Here is a 16394-nt window from a genome sequence, read left to right as displayed (position 1 = left end):
CTTCGACGTTAGGCGGTGAGACGTCGAAGTCGCTAACCTCATGAGGGGATCGGAATAGCGCCCTACTTCGACGTTCAACGTCGAAGTAGGGACCGTGTAGATGATCCGCGTCCCGCAACGTTGAAATTGCCGGGTCCTCCATGGCGGCCATCAGCTGGGGGGTTGAGAGATGCTCTCTCTCCAGCCCCTGCGGGGCTCTATGGTCACCGTGGGCAGCAGCCCTTAGCCCAGGGCTTCTGGCTGCTGCTGCCGCAGCTGGGGATCCATGCTGCATGCAGAGGGTCTGCAACCAGTTGTCGGCTCTGTGGATCTTGTGTTGTTTAGTGCAACTGTGTCTGGGAGGGGCCCTTTAAGGGAGCGGCTTGCTGTTGAGTCCGCCCTGTGACCCTGTCTGCAGCTGTGCCTGGCACCCTTATTTCGATGTGTGCTACTTTGGCGTGTAGACGTACCCTCGCAGCGCCTATTTCGATGTGGTGCCGCGCAACGTCGAAGTTGAACATCGACGTTGCCAGCCCTGGAGGACGTGTAGACGTTATTCGTCGAAATAGCCTATTTCGATGTTGCTACATCGAAATAAGCTATTTCGATGTTGGCTTCACGTGTAGACGTAGCCAGTCAGGGATAATTTCTGTCCAGCCCCAGCCAGGGGCTTGGCAGAACTGGTCCATGAGACTGATTACTCTTAACAGGGCCATAAGTGTAAAGTCCCTGCTACTGCAGGGAGCTGAGAGGCTCCCAAGGTTTGGAGGCTCCTTGCTCCCACTGCCCTTAGCATGAGGAAACATTGCCTGCATCTGTCTGCCTGGCTGTGTTTGGGATGAACAAATCGTCTCTGTAGAAATAAGCAGCCTAAATCTGCTTCCTGTGACTTCCACTGGAGAGCCCCAAAACTTTGCTTCCCACGGGCTGAAAAAGTTCATGAATCGTTGGTTTTGCCCTCATCCCCTTATTTGTGCACAGATCCCCAGAGCCTAAGCCCCACCAGGAAAGCTATTCTCACCTCGTGGGAACCAGTGCATAGCAGCCCATTCTACTACCTCAAGCCAAGGGAGAATGCAGCCAGCTGCCTTTAATTGACATAAAGACAGCTGGGCAAGTGACAGAAGAAAAGAGTTGCAGTAGAGTCACCGGGCAATGAAACTGATTCAATTCACTTTTCCCCACCGGGCTGAGCCTGTTGTCGTTCAGTGTTAGGGAGTCGTACCAGTGATGAACAATTGGTTGCCTGTAACCCTTCTCTCAAATGTTTCAGGCTTCATCCCAGAAGCTGCTTAGTGTAGGAAGAACTTCTTGTTTGTCAGAAGCTGGAGATGGATTGCAGGAGAAAGATTGCTTGCTCGTTACCTGCTTGGTCAATCCCTCTGGGGCACCTGGCATTGGCCTCTGTCAGCAGACAGGATACTGGACTGGATGGACCTTTGGTCTGACCCAGTATGGCTGGTCTTATGTTCTTAAGAACCTTACCCTCACCGATATCCGTGGCATTCTGTGAAGCTTGAGACAGCCTCAAGGTTCTGCCTGCACAGACCACCCTGCAGACATGGGGCGGAGATGGCAACATGGGGGTGACCCATTGGGCACCCCCCAGCTGGGAATAGGGGGAAGTATTTAGTGAGCAGCGCCCCCTGCACCCTGTAGCTTGCAGATTATTCCACCTGGCTGTCTGGTGACACCTTAGAAATGCATCCACAGAAACCAGTGGTTCTCAAAGCAAAACACCCTGCATTTGACAAAGAGTTGATGTGACAAATCTGATGCAGACAGTTCTGACAGTAATCGAGAGCCTTCCATTTAAATCAGTGACACGTCCTTCATCTCCTGCCCAGCAGGCTGGCGCTGAAGCAGAAGCAGAAGCGCCTCTTGAAGTGAATTTCTCCTTGTTTTTCATGCACGTGGCATTCCTGTAGCATCTAAGGGGGGTGTAAGTGATGGGATTGCACTGAACAGCGCCTGTTTGTGCTCTTTCTTCCTGAACTTGAAGGGAGAAACCTGACAGCTGGGCCCAAAAGGAACGGATTAAGTCCTCTGACAAGGTGATACCCTTTTTGGAGTGCAGTGATTCAGAGGTGACCGAGCAGGGGATATTGTTGCGGTATTGGTGGAGTCAACTCGTGGCAGCATCTCACAAGATTCTCCTTAGCCTTGTCTCCAATGCATAGGGGAGCAGCAATTGAAAAGCTCTGGTCCTGGTCAAGGGTGCCCCTTCCAAGCCAGGCCCCGATGCAGCAGAGCGCTAACACATGTGGCTAACCAAGCACTGAAGTATCCCAGCAGATCTGAAATCCTGTGTGCCTCAGTAATGGAGTGACAGAGAAGGGAATTTCCAGAGCATCCTCCTTCCTGATTAGATCGGCTTCCATTTTCACTCTCTTAGCGCTTGCCTGTGGGGGTGCCCATCATGTGGGAAGTGACTCCCTGAGTGTTGCATTGGGGGTGCCACCCAAGGGCCCCGCTTTGCCTGCTTCTCACTGAACACTGCACCACCAGATTCTCAGCTACAGCAAGGCTTTGTCACCGAGAGCAGCTTCAAGGCTGCTCTAACTCAACACGAGATGCTTTGACTCCCAGCTGGCTCTAGACCAGGGGACTCGTTTTTCCATCCCCATCCTTTACGCAGCTGTAACCTGATATCTCCCTTTGATTCTGTGAGTACGCATTCCATTCCCCTGTATCTCATTAGATTGCAGCAAGGACCTCACTTTCCACTGTCTTGTAATGCAACAAATAATTTTAAAAAGATCTCCTCCAGTGATTTCTTTAGGAAATTTGCTTGACTTACAAATCAATAGGAGACATTTTAACAGTTACAGGAGGCAAGTGCAGGAAAGGGTCTGAAGATCTTCTCTTTCTAGGAAACATTAAAAAGGGATAGGTAATAAGACAGATAATCTCTTATTGCCTCTATATAAATCCATGGTATGCCCACATTTTGAATATTGCATACAAATGTGGTCACCTCATTGCAAAAAGGATATCTTGGCATTGGAAAAGGTTCATAAAAATGTCAATAACATGATTAGGGGCTTGGAACAGATACCACATGAAGGCTACGTCTACACGTGAAGCCAACATCGAAATAGGCTATTTCGATGAGTAACGTCTACACGTCCTCCAGGGCTGGCAACGTCGATGTTCAACTTCGACGTTGCGCGGCACCACATCGAAATAGGCGCTGCGAGGGAACGTCTACACGCCAAAGTAGCACACATCGAAATAAGGGTGCCAGGCACAGCTGCAGACAGGGTCACAGGGCAGACTCAACAGCAAGCTGCTCCCTTAAAGGGACCCTCCCAGACACAGTTGGACTAAACAACACAAGATCCACAGAGCCGACAACTGGTTGCAGACCCTGTGCCTGCAGCATGGATCCCCAGCTGCCGCAGCAGCAGCCAGAAGCCCTGGGCTAAGGGCTGCTGCCCACGGTGACCATACAGCCCCGCAGGGGCTGGAGAGAGCGTCTCTCAACCCCTCAGCTGATGGCTGCCATGGCGGACCCTGCTATTTCGAAGTTGCGGGACGCGCAACGACTACACGGTCCCTACTTCGACGTTGAACGTCGAAGTAGGGCGCTATTCCTATCCCCTCATGGGGTTAGCGACTTCGACGTCTCGCCACCTAACGTCGAAGTTAACTTCGAAATAGCGCCCGGCTCGTGTAGCCGTGACGGGCGCTATTTCGAAGTTGGCGCCACTACTTCGAAGTAGCGTGCACGTGTAGACACGGCTGAAGAAAGATTAAAAAGACTGGGGCGTTTCAGCTTAGAAAAGAGGAGGCTGAGGGGAGATGTGATAAAGGTCTATAAAATCATGACTGGTGTGGAAAAAGTGAAGAGGAAAAAACTATTTCTTGTTCCAGTAACAAAAGAACTAGGGGGTCACCAAATGAAATCAATGGGCAGCAGGTGTAAAACTAACCAGAGGAAGTTTTTCATCACACAGCGTAGAGAAGGCCTGTGGAACTCTTGGCCGGAGGCCTGAAGAAGGTTCAGCAAAACACAGTAGTTACTGCTGAGGTGGGAATGATCCACTCGGTCAAGATACGGAGAGTTCGTTCTGGGGCCCTGGGCTGCTATCTGATTGCAATAGTATTCGTCTGATTAAAATGTGGTGCATGGCCTAAAAGGGTTAATCAGCTCATTGGCTGACTGACCCAGGCTCGGCATTTAAAGCCAAGAAAGACATGTAAATGATGGCTGGGCTATTACATTAGGTTAGAGTAGAACTCAGAAATGCATTGTTAGAGCATTACAATGGCAGGTATCTGCTCAGGTCTTGTGATGTGAACAAGCAATTCTTGTCTGTTACTATCGCTTTGATTCAAGATCAAAAGGGAACATTACCATTTATTCTGAAATTTGACAGAAGTAGTATTATTGTTCGTAAGTCTCTTTGAAGACTGTGGTACACTGTAGATGAACTGTTTCATGGATGGATTACCTTGGGCTAACTGCCTGATGTTCAGAAGACATAAGGCTGTACAAAAACCTATTGTTCTCCCAGGCCAGGAGGCTGCTGGAAAAGGTCACTTTGGCAGGATCCTTATTCTATCTTATATCTACTTGGATGCTTATGGGGAAATCTTGCCAGCCACAAAGTGTAAGATCCCAGGACAGCCTGATTCTCCTGTGAGGGATACTAACTTAGCTTCTCTGGACTGCCCTGAAAAGATCCATATGGAACTACAAAGTTAACAACTCTCTGTATCTGAATCTAATGAACTGAATTCATGCCTGTATGTGTACAGGTCGAACCTTCCTAGTCCAGCACTCACAGGACCTGACTGGTGCCGAATAAGAGAACTTACTGAACCATGGAAACTCAATATTGTGTAGCAGCATTACCCACACTCCTACTGCTTACTGGGCTCTTATAAAACATCTAGGCGTAAATTACAGCTAAGTAGCGGCACAGAACACTGACAGCCAGGACTGGTGGCTGCAAACAAACTTTATGGGACTGCAGGAAACTTGGCCACACCCATGGCAGTTGGACGTCCAGCTAACTAAAATCAGATGTTGTCAGACTAGAGAAGGTCAACCTGCATCGAACTTTTAACCAACTCTCTCTTTGCTTTTTTGACGCATTTTAATTGATAGCAAGAAGTGGCTTTAAGCACACATTTGGGGTAAGAACTAAGTTATATATTAACTGGGGTGCATGGCTGGTTCTTTGGGATCAGAAGAACTTTTATATGATGAAATAAGATTTTCAGCAATTGTCATCCTATTTGACCTGGGTACCTGGATCGAGGCCTGAGGTCAAGTATTTTAAGGGAACTCCACTGGTGTTCAGGAAGAAAACTCTGCAATAAAGGAATGTATTTACATGTCATATAAGGACGTTGGACTCTGTAGACCAGAGACAAAGTAGGGGTGCCCTAGAGCCCTGTCATAAATGATGCCTTTAAAGAGAGTGGGTTCTCTGTTGGCATACAGCTAGGCAAGCCAAGGGGAAAAGAGAGGGATCTTTTGAAATGAGGCACTAACTGCTGAGGGGTCTTTCTTTTGTGGGGCTGGAGCAGAGAGACAGAGGTGTTTAATCCTGGGCAGTCTGAATGGATCCAGTAACTATTAAGACCACAACATGATCTGGGCATACAGCTATGTAAGTAAAAAGGAAATGTTTACTCAGACCCAATCAGGTTATTTTCTTTTTTGGAATTTAGTGCAGGACTTCTCAGGCTGGCTGAAGTACCCCCTGTACACTGCAACTTGTAAACTGAATCCCAGGGAAGTGATTCTCTGTGCTTTAACCTATTTTTTAAAGTTACTCTGTAACACCTAGCAGCCAAGTAGGCTTTATTGCTTTATTTGTATACTTCATCTTTTGTTTTGTTAATAAATCACTTTTTTAAGGCAATGACTTGATTTCTGTGTCCCAGAGAAGGGTCTGTGTATATGCATGCCTAAGACGGAAAGGTCAGCTATCAGATTGCAGCTTAATTTCTTCCTCTTTGTTTCCAAGCTCTCTCCTAGGAAGGGTTAAAAGCTTGGGGTTACCGCACAGAGAGACATCCCAAGTTTGCCTTCCTGAGTTTAAAAGAAGGTTTTTTTTTTTCTCACTTGGGTGATGGGAGCTACCTCTCAGGTTCAGGGAATCTGTGACCTTGGGAAGCTTTTAAGCAGAAGCCTATAGAGACAAGGTATTTTTAAGGTCTCTTGCCAGCCCCTACGTTCTGCACTCAGCGAGTCAAAGTGGGATCAACCTTCACAAGCCCAAGCATGGCTGAGAGAAGGGGATGGTTCAGCATCAATCTGCAGAAGCATTGTGCCATGGTGGGTGGGAGGATTTGAACAGCAGGTAGGAGCTGTTTTGATGGGAAAATTGGGCTAACAGCTAACCCAGCACCCTGCAGAACACTATGCAGAAAATCTGTATCTTCCTAGGACTGCGGCTCTCCTGATGGGTGGCTTAACTCCAGAGTTGCCCTCCTCTCCCTGAGCCCTGTCTTCCCTGGGGATCATGGTGGCCCTTCAAAAAATATGAAATCTCTAGCAGATGTAAGCAAGCAAACTGGCAGCTCATCTGCCTGGTGAGCGTGTGATGTAGAACTTACCAGATTTGACAAGTAGAAGCCAGTATGGAATGGATCGTATGCAGAATCCCTCTAAGGCTGTATAAATAATTCAGGGACATTTCTTTTCTCCTGCATCCCTGTAAAAATGTAGTGAGATGCATAATGCAGAAGGTGAACGCCTAAGATGGGCCAAATCCCCAGAAGGCGAGAATGGATGCACCTCCCCTGAATGTGATCTGGTGAGTGCATCCCACCTACAGTGATTGTTCATTGCTATGGAAACCTGTGCTCTTGCGAAGAGAGCAAGAGTCAAGGGAGGTAGAGAACTGAGATGATCAGAAATTGCCAACAGGTGCCGTGTGCCAGCTCTGACTGCTGTATGTCCCCAAGTGCATGCCACAGCCACCTACGTCCAGCAGCATCTCAAGAGCTGTGGTGCAACCCAGCTGTGGGCTGAAGACACTTTGTCCTTGGCTACACTGGGAGCTACGCTGTATGCAGCTGTGCTCACTCACCATCGGCAAAGGCTGTCTTTTGCAGTGGGCTTGCAGGCCCATTGTGTAAGCTGCAGGTAGAGAGTTTCATTTGTGTGTAGCAGCTTCCTTTTGGGCCCTCTCTTATTGCATTCCTCAAAGATCCTAAAGGAATCAGTCCAGGAAAACCATGGAGTTATCCACACAGACTTTGTACAGTAAACTCTTTCATATCAGTCAGCCCCAAGGCTGGGAGGTTGCTGAATGTTCAAATAGTCTGGATAATAGAGAGTTCCAGATGACAGAATGTCAGTTATTTGAGAGTTCCAGATGATAGAATGCTGGTTATTTGAGAGTTCCAGATGACAGAATGTCAGTTATTTGAGAGTTCCAGTTCATAGAATGCCGGTTATTTGAGAGTTCCAGATGACAGAATGTCAGTTATTTGAGAGTTCCAGTTCATAGAATGCCGGTTATTTGAGCGTTCAAGATGATAGAATGCTGGTTATTTGAGAGTTTACTGTACCGAGCGTTGGAAAGCCAGCCACCTGCCCATACTTCAAGCACTAGTTGGGAAGTGAAACAAGAGCCTTGTTGGGACATCTTGTAAGTGCAGGGAGGGAAAGTCAGGGAATGTTTTCACTACCTGGTAGATTTTCCCAGTCAGGGTCGATCTTCTGGGATTCAATTTCACAAGCCTATGGGGTGGCGAGGCAACATGAAATTGAACTGTCAGGGGTCAACAGACAATCCCTCTCCTCTTCAATCTCGCAAGGAGTAAGGGAAGTTGATGGGAGAGTTTCTCCCATTGACCTTCTTCTGTGAGGACAGCTGGGTAAAGCCATCGTAGATAAGTCGATTCCAGCTACACAATTGCTGTAGCTGAAATTGCATATCTATCATCAGCTTTAAGGTCTACTGTAGGCCCAGGTTAGCAGCGCTAGAAAGGGAGAGGGCCTCATTCACCATAGCCTTGGCTTTGTCTTGTCATTTACGCCCATGAAGAATTCCCCAAGTGGGAAATGGGAACGGGAGGACAAGGAGGCCACTATTGGAGATCTAGAGAAATAGAGGATAACGAGAAAGTGAAAGGTTTTCATGTGTCTTCCTGCACCAACTGCGGGGTCTGGTTCGCCTGGAAGGGCAGGAGAGCCTTAGAAGAACAGGAACAAGGATATATGTTTGCCTATCACTGCAATACTGCTCAGAAACACATCTCACAAGTGCTGGGGATCAGTTGCCTTCCAGATGCCTGTCTGAAGATGTGACTTCTCCAGGTTCATTTCCTCTCAGGCTCTTGAGTCTTTCAGCAAAGAGGTCCTCAAAGGGACCTCGGGGGCACCGCATTGCATAGGGTCCTGTTCCCTATGTGCAGACATACCCAAAGTTACCTCAGAGATGGACTGGGTCCTGTCACAGGCTGGCCAGCCCTTTAAGTGAAACCAGGTCAGCCTCTCCAGTTACCTTGCAGCCAGCCCCCGGCTGAGGATGATATGGCCCCCTTAATGACCCCAGCTGTGAAAGGTAAGACTACGCAGATAGAGCAGGAGGAAAGACTGAGTAGAGAGGTGCAACCCTTCTCCCTGGGAAAGATCTGGAGAAGGCGGCATTAGCCCGCAGGTGGAAGAACCCACAGAGTCCAGGGCCCTGCTAGGAGCTGTGAGGTCCCCTGGGGAAGTGGCTGGTGTCCCTGGGGAAGTGAGAGAAAGACAAGAAGCAGCCTGGGTAGGATGCTGAAGGAGCAAGGAGGCTCAACCAAAGCACATCCATGGTGCCCAAAAGGGGCAGGAGATGTGTTGTCTCAGCAGAGAAGGAAGTCAGAGGGTGGTAGGCCCTGGCTGTGCGGAAGCCTCACCAGGGGGCTCAGAGCTAGGAAGAGGCTGAAGGCAACAGCCGCATGTTTGCAGAAACAGGAATGCAGGGCCCGTGGGCCAGAACCCAGAGCAGCAGATGGGCCTGGGCTCCCCTGTCAGCCCCTGAGGAAAGAGCCAGGCATGCCCAAAAGCAGGAGCAGAGCAGGCTGATTGCAGGTGGGCCAGTCAGGCCGCTGCCAAGCAGGCTATAACAATTCTTCAGACACAGAGCTGAGACTGTCAAACAAACTCTTTTGTCCCCCAGAACGGGGCTGAACTTTGTGACATGGCTGAATGGCAGAAGACCCATCAAGGGGCAGATGGCTGGCTCTGGAGATGAGGGTCACTTTCAGCAGCAGACCCTACCGCAAGGGGGTGCCGCCCACGGTGAGTGTGCTGCCCTACGGCCCCACACATTTTTCTGCTCAGATCCTGTTTTGCCTCAGCTACACCGATGTCCGTGCTGTTTGAGTGGAGTGGGGCAGTAGCACAACAGGCTTGAGACGGCTTCCTGGACCCACAGAAACCAAAGTCTGTCTGAAAGAAAAATAAGAGATTTTTCTATTTCCATGTCATCTCTCTGGCAGAAAAAAAATCACCTGGGTCATGAATTGTGTTCCCAGGCAGGAGCTGTCACTAACACTATAAATAGATAACAATTTTCAAACCACCTAGGAACACTAGAATTACTGAAAAATATGACTAAGACCAGAGATTTATAGTGAAGGCTCAGGAGAAGATTTGCTCTCAGAGATCATACAGACACTAGGTAAGGAGCTTATTCATCAGAGCATTGGCCCTTCCTGACCTACCGCATTTGAACCGATTTCACTTTAGAAATGGATTTAGTTTCATCTTTGCAGCCCTGCCAGGTGGATGCCCTGAAATCGGTTTCGATGCGCTTCAGTCACTGAACTGGCGTAATGCACGCCAGCTGAAACAAGAGTGCCCACCTGCAGCCTTGCACTGAAATGTTCAAGGGGTGAATTAGGGTGTGCCTTCACTACGTGAAAGATTGACCTGGGCAAGGTCGATCGGCTGGGGTTTGATTTCTTGCACCAAGCGGGGAGGCACGAAATCGAATTATCTGGGGTCGTCAGGTGACCCCTGTAGTCCTCAATGTCGTGAGGAGCAAGGCAGGTAGATGGGAGCGTTTCTCCCATTGGTCTCCCTCTGGGAGGACGGCCAAGTAAGGGTGGGTCTACGCCAACTGCATACGAAAAATCGACTTTGCAGCCATCGACTTCCATGCCTTTCTTCACGACAGAAGGATGAGGAGAACACCCCTCCATCAACCTTCCTTAATCCTTGTGGCTCACGGGGAGTTCTGGGGGTCACCGTTGGCCTGGAAAGGTGGAGCGTTTATGGTAAGTGTAGATGTAGCCTAAGTTGCTTGTAGATAAGTCGATTCTAGCTACACAGTTGCTGTAGCTGGAATTGAGTATCTGCAGTAGACCTAAATGTCTAACGCAAACCCGGTCTTAAAGCTGCCTTGAGGGGTAAGGTAATATACCAGCTCACACTAGTGTTCGGTGTCTCTAGGACCTGCCGGGATCAGGAATACGGCAAATTTTTATCAAAGTCCAGCCACACTGGAAAGATTAGATGACTCAGAGGTATGTTACTGGCACATAACAACAACCAGACTGGGTCAGACCAATGGTGTATCTGACCCAGTATCCTGTCTTCCAGCAGCCTTGGCATTGGCCAGTCCAGAAAGAGTGAAGAGAACAGGCAATCGGTGAGTAAGCCACTCCCAGGCAGTCTGGCAAACGAGGCTAGGGATGCCCTGAACATCCAGGATGGAGCTGCCGGGCAGGCTGCTGAGGCCACTGTTGTTACCCTTCCCCTTCTGCTGGCTGAGGAAACACCAGCAAGCCGCAACTTGCCTGCGATGGCGAAAGACGCATCCACGTCTGCCATTAGCAAATCTCTCCCCCTGCCAGTGATGGGGAGGGCTCTGAGCGCCTACAGACCATTCTTTCCCCGGGGTCTGCCTGGGGGTCTTGTCCACATGCTCAGGGTCTGACTGACTGTCGCACTTGGGGTGGGAAGGAAGTTTCCCATGAGTCAGCTGGGCAGAGACGCTGGCTGGGCGGGGGTCGCCTTCCTCCGCAACGTGGGGCACAACCAGAGGTGACCAGTGCGGGGATGGGCGGGGGGGGGCCTACTGCCATGTGCCTCAGGCCCATTCCCTCCCTCCCATGCTGCTACTCCTTTTCCCCATAGAATCATAGGATCATGGGCCCCGAGGGCTGGAAGGGACCTCAGGAGGACATCTAGTCTAGCCCCCTGCCTACAGCAGGATCAACCCCAACTCAAGCATCCCAGCCAGGACTTTGTCAAGCCGGGACTTAAAAACCTCTGGAGTTAGAGATTCCACCTCCTCTCTAGGTAACGCCTTCCAGTGCTTCACCACCCTCCTGGTGAAATAGTTTTTCCTCATAGCCAACCTCTCCCTCTGTAACTTGCAACCACTGCTCCGTGTTCTGCCATCCCTCACTACTAACAGTTGCTCCCCAGCCTCTTTCGAGCCCCCCTGCAGGCAGTTGAAGGCTGCTGTCGAATCGCCCCTCACTTTTCTCTTCTCCAAACTAAATGAGCCCAGATCCCTCAGCCTCTCGTCGCAGGTCATGTGCTCCAGATCCCTCATCATTTTCATTGCCCTCCCCTGGACCCTGCTACTCTGCCTCCCACTCCTTCTCCACCCATGCCCTGCCCACTCCCTGCTCCACCCTCCCCCCTACCTGCACAGCTCTTCCTGGGGACACGCTGCACCGCTGCTGGCGGGTGCGGGGGCCGTTCCTCCTTCCTCCCCGGGAGCGGCGTGAGTTACAGTGACGTGAAGACACTCTTGGGGGGGGGGCAGTAAATTCTCCCCGCGCTCGGAGCATGCTGCTCTGGAGGACAGGCAGGAACACGCCAGCACACACACACTGGAACTGGAGCTGATGGTGAGGTCGGGGTTGGGGGACAAAGCTGGGGGTGCACGTTACCCCCTGTGCAGCTCCCACACCTTGTCTCTGGGCACGCGTCACTTGTTGAGTTGAACAGGGGCTCTCCGTCACCTGGAGTCTTTAAATCAAGCTTTGAGGATGTCAGGAGCTCAGCCTGAGGTTAGGGGCCTGTTGCAGGAGCCAGTGGGAGAGGGTCTGTTGTCCATGGTGTGAAGGAGATCAGACTAGAGGATCATGGCAGTCCCTTCTGGCCTAAAAGTTCGAGCCTACGAGTCCAAGAGCTCCCAGCGACTGAGGGGTTAAACTCTTTGCCTTGTGCCAGGCACACCCAGGCCATTCCCACAACTCTAGGGCAACCATGGCCCAGTCTCACTTGCCACGTGCAACCTGTTGCCGCTGGCCCTGGCATTTCAGCCGTTGTCTCTGCACGCCAACAGTCACTGGCTGGCTGTTGATTGGCTGCTGTCACCCTTACTCTTGTCACCCGGTGGGGCTGTGCTTGGATTCAGCTGAGTTTCCAGGTCTCTAGCAGCAGCAGTGAGAACTGCTAGTTTCCCTGGGAAAAGAACTAGCCAGTGAGGGGTGTTGGGGGAGTGTGAAAAGTCACCGCTTAGTTTCACTTACCAGGGCCCAGGACTGAGCCAGGGGACCCCCCTCAGTGGGGCCTGTTCTCGTTTGCAGCTGTTTGGGATGCTCTGACCCAGACAGGTCACCCCCTGTCAATGGGACAACACAGCCTGTTCAGCTGCAAGCAAATGTGGTTCACACAGCCAGGTGGGGCAGGCTGGGGGCTGATGATTAATATGGGGTTGTGGGATCAGCTGCTCTTCTTGCTTCCAGAGGGACGCCTAGAGCAGGGAAAGGGAACCAGCCACAAACTCTTCTGAGAACCCTGCTCCAGCGGTGGCCTTTTCTGTGGAACATCAGCACCACCTGGTGATCCTGAAAGGTAAAACCTTAGCCTGTTCCTCTGCGTCTCCCAAGTTGTATTTCTCCGCGTTGACTCAGCCCTAGACGCAGTGACTGGTTAATTGAACCCCCCAGGTGAGTGCTTTCTGGGGGGTAGCTCAGCATGACACACCGAAGCCCTGGCTGCTGTTTAAGGGCAGTATAATGAGTCATTGCCACAGTCGCTTGTGCCGTGTGGGCTCTGGGCTAGGTAAGCTGAATTCAGCACGGAACCAGAGGGGGTGAAGGGCATTCCCCTAATCCCAGGGCTGGTGAAATTTTGTAACCAGCTTCCCACAAATCTAATGACCCATCCCAATATCTGGGATTTGCCAAGGACCTCTCCTTCTTCTCCTCACCTGCTGTTCCTCCATGTTAGTGTCCAGAAATGGGGTTCACTCTCTCAGCGCCACACCATGCAGGGTTCCCCTTCTTCAAGGGCAATCTGTAAAGCTTCCCAACCACATTGGAGGATCAGGCCCGAAGCTCTTGGATTCTCTGATTACTGGAGAATACAAGGGCAGGAGTTTGTGTAGGTCCCTTGGTCATCAAAGGTAGGAATAGGCTGGGGGAGAGGAGGGGGCCTGGCAAAACAGAGTGTATGGCAGGGTGGGTGTATATGTAATAAAGGAAAACTGAGATGGTGCTGTGTATACAAGTGCAGTAAGAAGGAAAAGGCAGAAGAGTCTCTGCTCATACCAAAATGCATAGGAAGTTCCCAGCCTTAGGCGTGTTACAACCCCATATTCTGCAACAGCCGCAAGAAGCAGCAGAAACTCCTAGTTCCTGTCAGGTGTGGAAAAGCCCCCAGGTGTTGCCAGGCAGTGAGGCTGCACCATATCGTAATGACATCACATCACCGCTGCCATGACAACGCTCCCTGTCCTGCTGTAGGGCAGTGCTGTCTTGTCACGTCGGGACTCTGCCCCATCTCCCACCCTTAGCAGGCCAGGGCAGGTGCTTTCCGAGGGAGACCCAGAGTGCAATGCAAAAATCTGTTGCTGCTATGACGGCGTGTCTAACGGGGAAACACCGACCTGCATCTGGCCAGCACCTGCAGCCCAGAAGGGGCACAAAGCACTTTCTAAACAGGACTCTCTTTACCCACCAGACCAGCAATCTAAGTCCCAGCAAAATACCAGCAGTGTGGAATCAGAGGGAAGAACCCCTGTCTGGACGATTAGCAACATCTGCGGCTGCTTCTTAGGCCGCCCATAGAGCTGGGCTGTCCTGTGCTGACTCGGCCGAGCCCTGCTCAGCGTGAGAGGGGACAGAGCCCCCCCCATGGCTGCAGGCACTATCCGAGTGCACGGCACAGTGTTTGCTTGGTTGCAGGGGACTGGCGGGAACAGGTGGAGACTTCAGCCTTCTGGGCTCATCAGCCTTTAAGGGGCTTCCTGAAGCAGGGTGCTGGGCCACTCGGTCAGTGCGTGCCAGCATTGAGGAAAGGAAGAGCTAGCTGCATGCTGGGGTTTGTAATGGCGTGAGCCCTTCCTTGGCCTCCCTGTGATTTATTGCACGCGTGTATTTTGGCCCCTTCTTGCCAGGGCTTCAGCCTCAGCAGCCGCTGGGGTTTAATCAGCTTTGGGTTGGGACCCACACACACACACACACACACACACACACACAGAGGTTGGCAGGACTCAGCTTCCCGCTGGTGCTCTAATGGCAAAGGGCTGTTCCTGGAGCAGAGGGATACGGGCTTGCAAGCCTGCTCCGTGTGTGGCAGTAGCGCATCTGGCCTCTGCTCTTGGCTCTCTGTGAGGCTGTGGTTTTCTTTCAGGCCAAGAGTCAGTGGATATGGACCTAAACCACACCTTGCATCCCTGAGCTATGTGCATGGGGCTGGGGCCGGGAAGCAGGGATCAATCTCTTACCAGCGTTCCTGTGTCTCTGGAACCTCTACACGCTCCATTTCCTCTTCGTGGTGCTCCTTCACCCCACCCCCAAACCTCAAACATCACATTATGTGGGGGCACTGGAGAGAGCCTGGAGGGACATCCCCAGGCCAGGCTCACTCCAGTCTCTGAAGCTTGGGGTACGACGACCAGAAGATCAGCTCCTTCACGATTGATCTTCCAGGGTTCGGTTTAGTGCTCATCGTGGGGATGCACGAGATCGAACCATCAGGGCTCTACAGAGAGCCCTGGTACTCCTTGTTGTCGTGAGCAGTAAGGGAGGTTGACAGGAGAGCTTTTTCCGTTGACCACCCTCTGTGCAGACAGCCAGAAAAATTGATCTTTGAGACGTCAATTCCGGCTACCAACTGTCGCTGGAATTGTGTATCTTAGATCGATTTTTTCTGTCTCGTGAAGACCTGGCCTTAAAGATGAACAAGAGCAGAGGAAAGAGCTGAGCTGTGAGCCAGTAAGAACAGGTCAAAGCAGCATCTTTCCTCAGCTAAACCTTCCTGATGGAGCTCTAACTTGATAGCTGGCCTTCTAGCCTAAGGCATACCCATACACAGACCCTTCTCAGGACACAGGTATCAGATCATTTGCTTAAAAAACGTAATTTATTCACACACAAGAGGAAATAAATCAGACTGGTTGCAGCAAAGAGAAAAGACTTCCCCAGGGTTCAACTTAAAAATTACAGGGGAAAGAAATTAAGTCATTAATCAAAGCAAAAAAGAAAAGAAAAACAGAGCGAGTCAGTCCACACCAAATTCAAAATAATCATAACCTGATCGCGTCTAACTCCACATTTCCCTTCTACTTGCATAGCTCTGGCTTATTTTGAGATGGTCAAGGTATTTGTTGGATTCATTCCAGCTGCCTGGGGGACATCCTTCTCTCTCTCTGTCTTCCCTCTGCATCAGCCAGCAGACAAAAAACCTTCAACTGCAATTGTTCTCCGTTCAGAAAAGTGTTTCTTCCTCCCATTGGCCTACTTGACACCCACACACACCCACTGCTGTGAGTTCTCTAGAAGGGTTAACCCTTTCCCTGCATTCATTCCAGACAGGTGTCCTTTAGGGATGAGTTTGCTGACCCTTCACTCTTTCTGTCTGAGCCCCAGTGTAGCCATCAGGAGGCTGGTAGCACTGGCACCATGACTTTGCTCTGAACCTTGTCAAGCAGAGGGGAAGGAAAGGCTCCATCTCCCATTACAGGTCTCGTGACCCATGCAGTCCCCTGGTTCAGAAGCTCCTAAGTTAGCAGACAAGTTTGAATGAGGAAGGCTGGAGCACCCTCAGTGGGAGATATTGGCACAAGCAACTGCTGGGGGTGGCACTTGTAGGACGGGAATGAGTGAGCGCTTCAAGCCGATACCCATCCGTAAAGCACCATTGAAAATACCAGCACTAGATTAGACAGAGTGGCTCTTACCAGGGGTATAGTTAGACACCTTCCGTCCCTCTTTCTCTGGGAGCCAGCTGTACCCAAGGGAAGGTCAGAAGAGCTCAGTTAGCCCCTCCATTGGTCAGCGGCACATCAAAGAGTGCGGAGCTCTGGCCACCGTGAGAAGCCCCGTCTGGATTAATTTCCCACCGCCTGACGGGAGGAGGTCTCACATGCCAGCAGTCTATGGATTCCTTCCCAAGTGCACTGGTGCCAGGGCCCTCACACCCAGCTCACAAGGCAGCAGGACCCACTGACGGTGTGTGCTAGAGGCAGGATTCACTCATGAGTGGGCCCTACCCA

Source organism: Carettochelys insculpta, chromosome 9 (genome assembly GCF_033958435.1).
Source record: "Carettochelys insculpta isolate YL-2023 chromosome 9, ASM3395843v1, whole genome shotgun sequence".
In the NCBI taxonomy this organism is placed as follows: Eukaryota; Metazoa; Chordata; order Testudines; family Carettochelyidae; genus Carettochelys; species Carettochelys insculpta.
The sequence above is the reverse complement of the archived record's forward strand: the minus strand, read 5'-3'. Positions refer to the sequence as shown.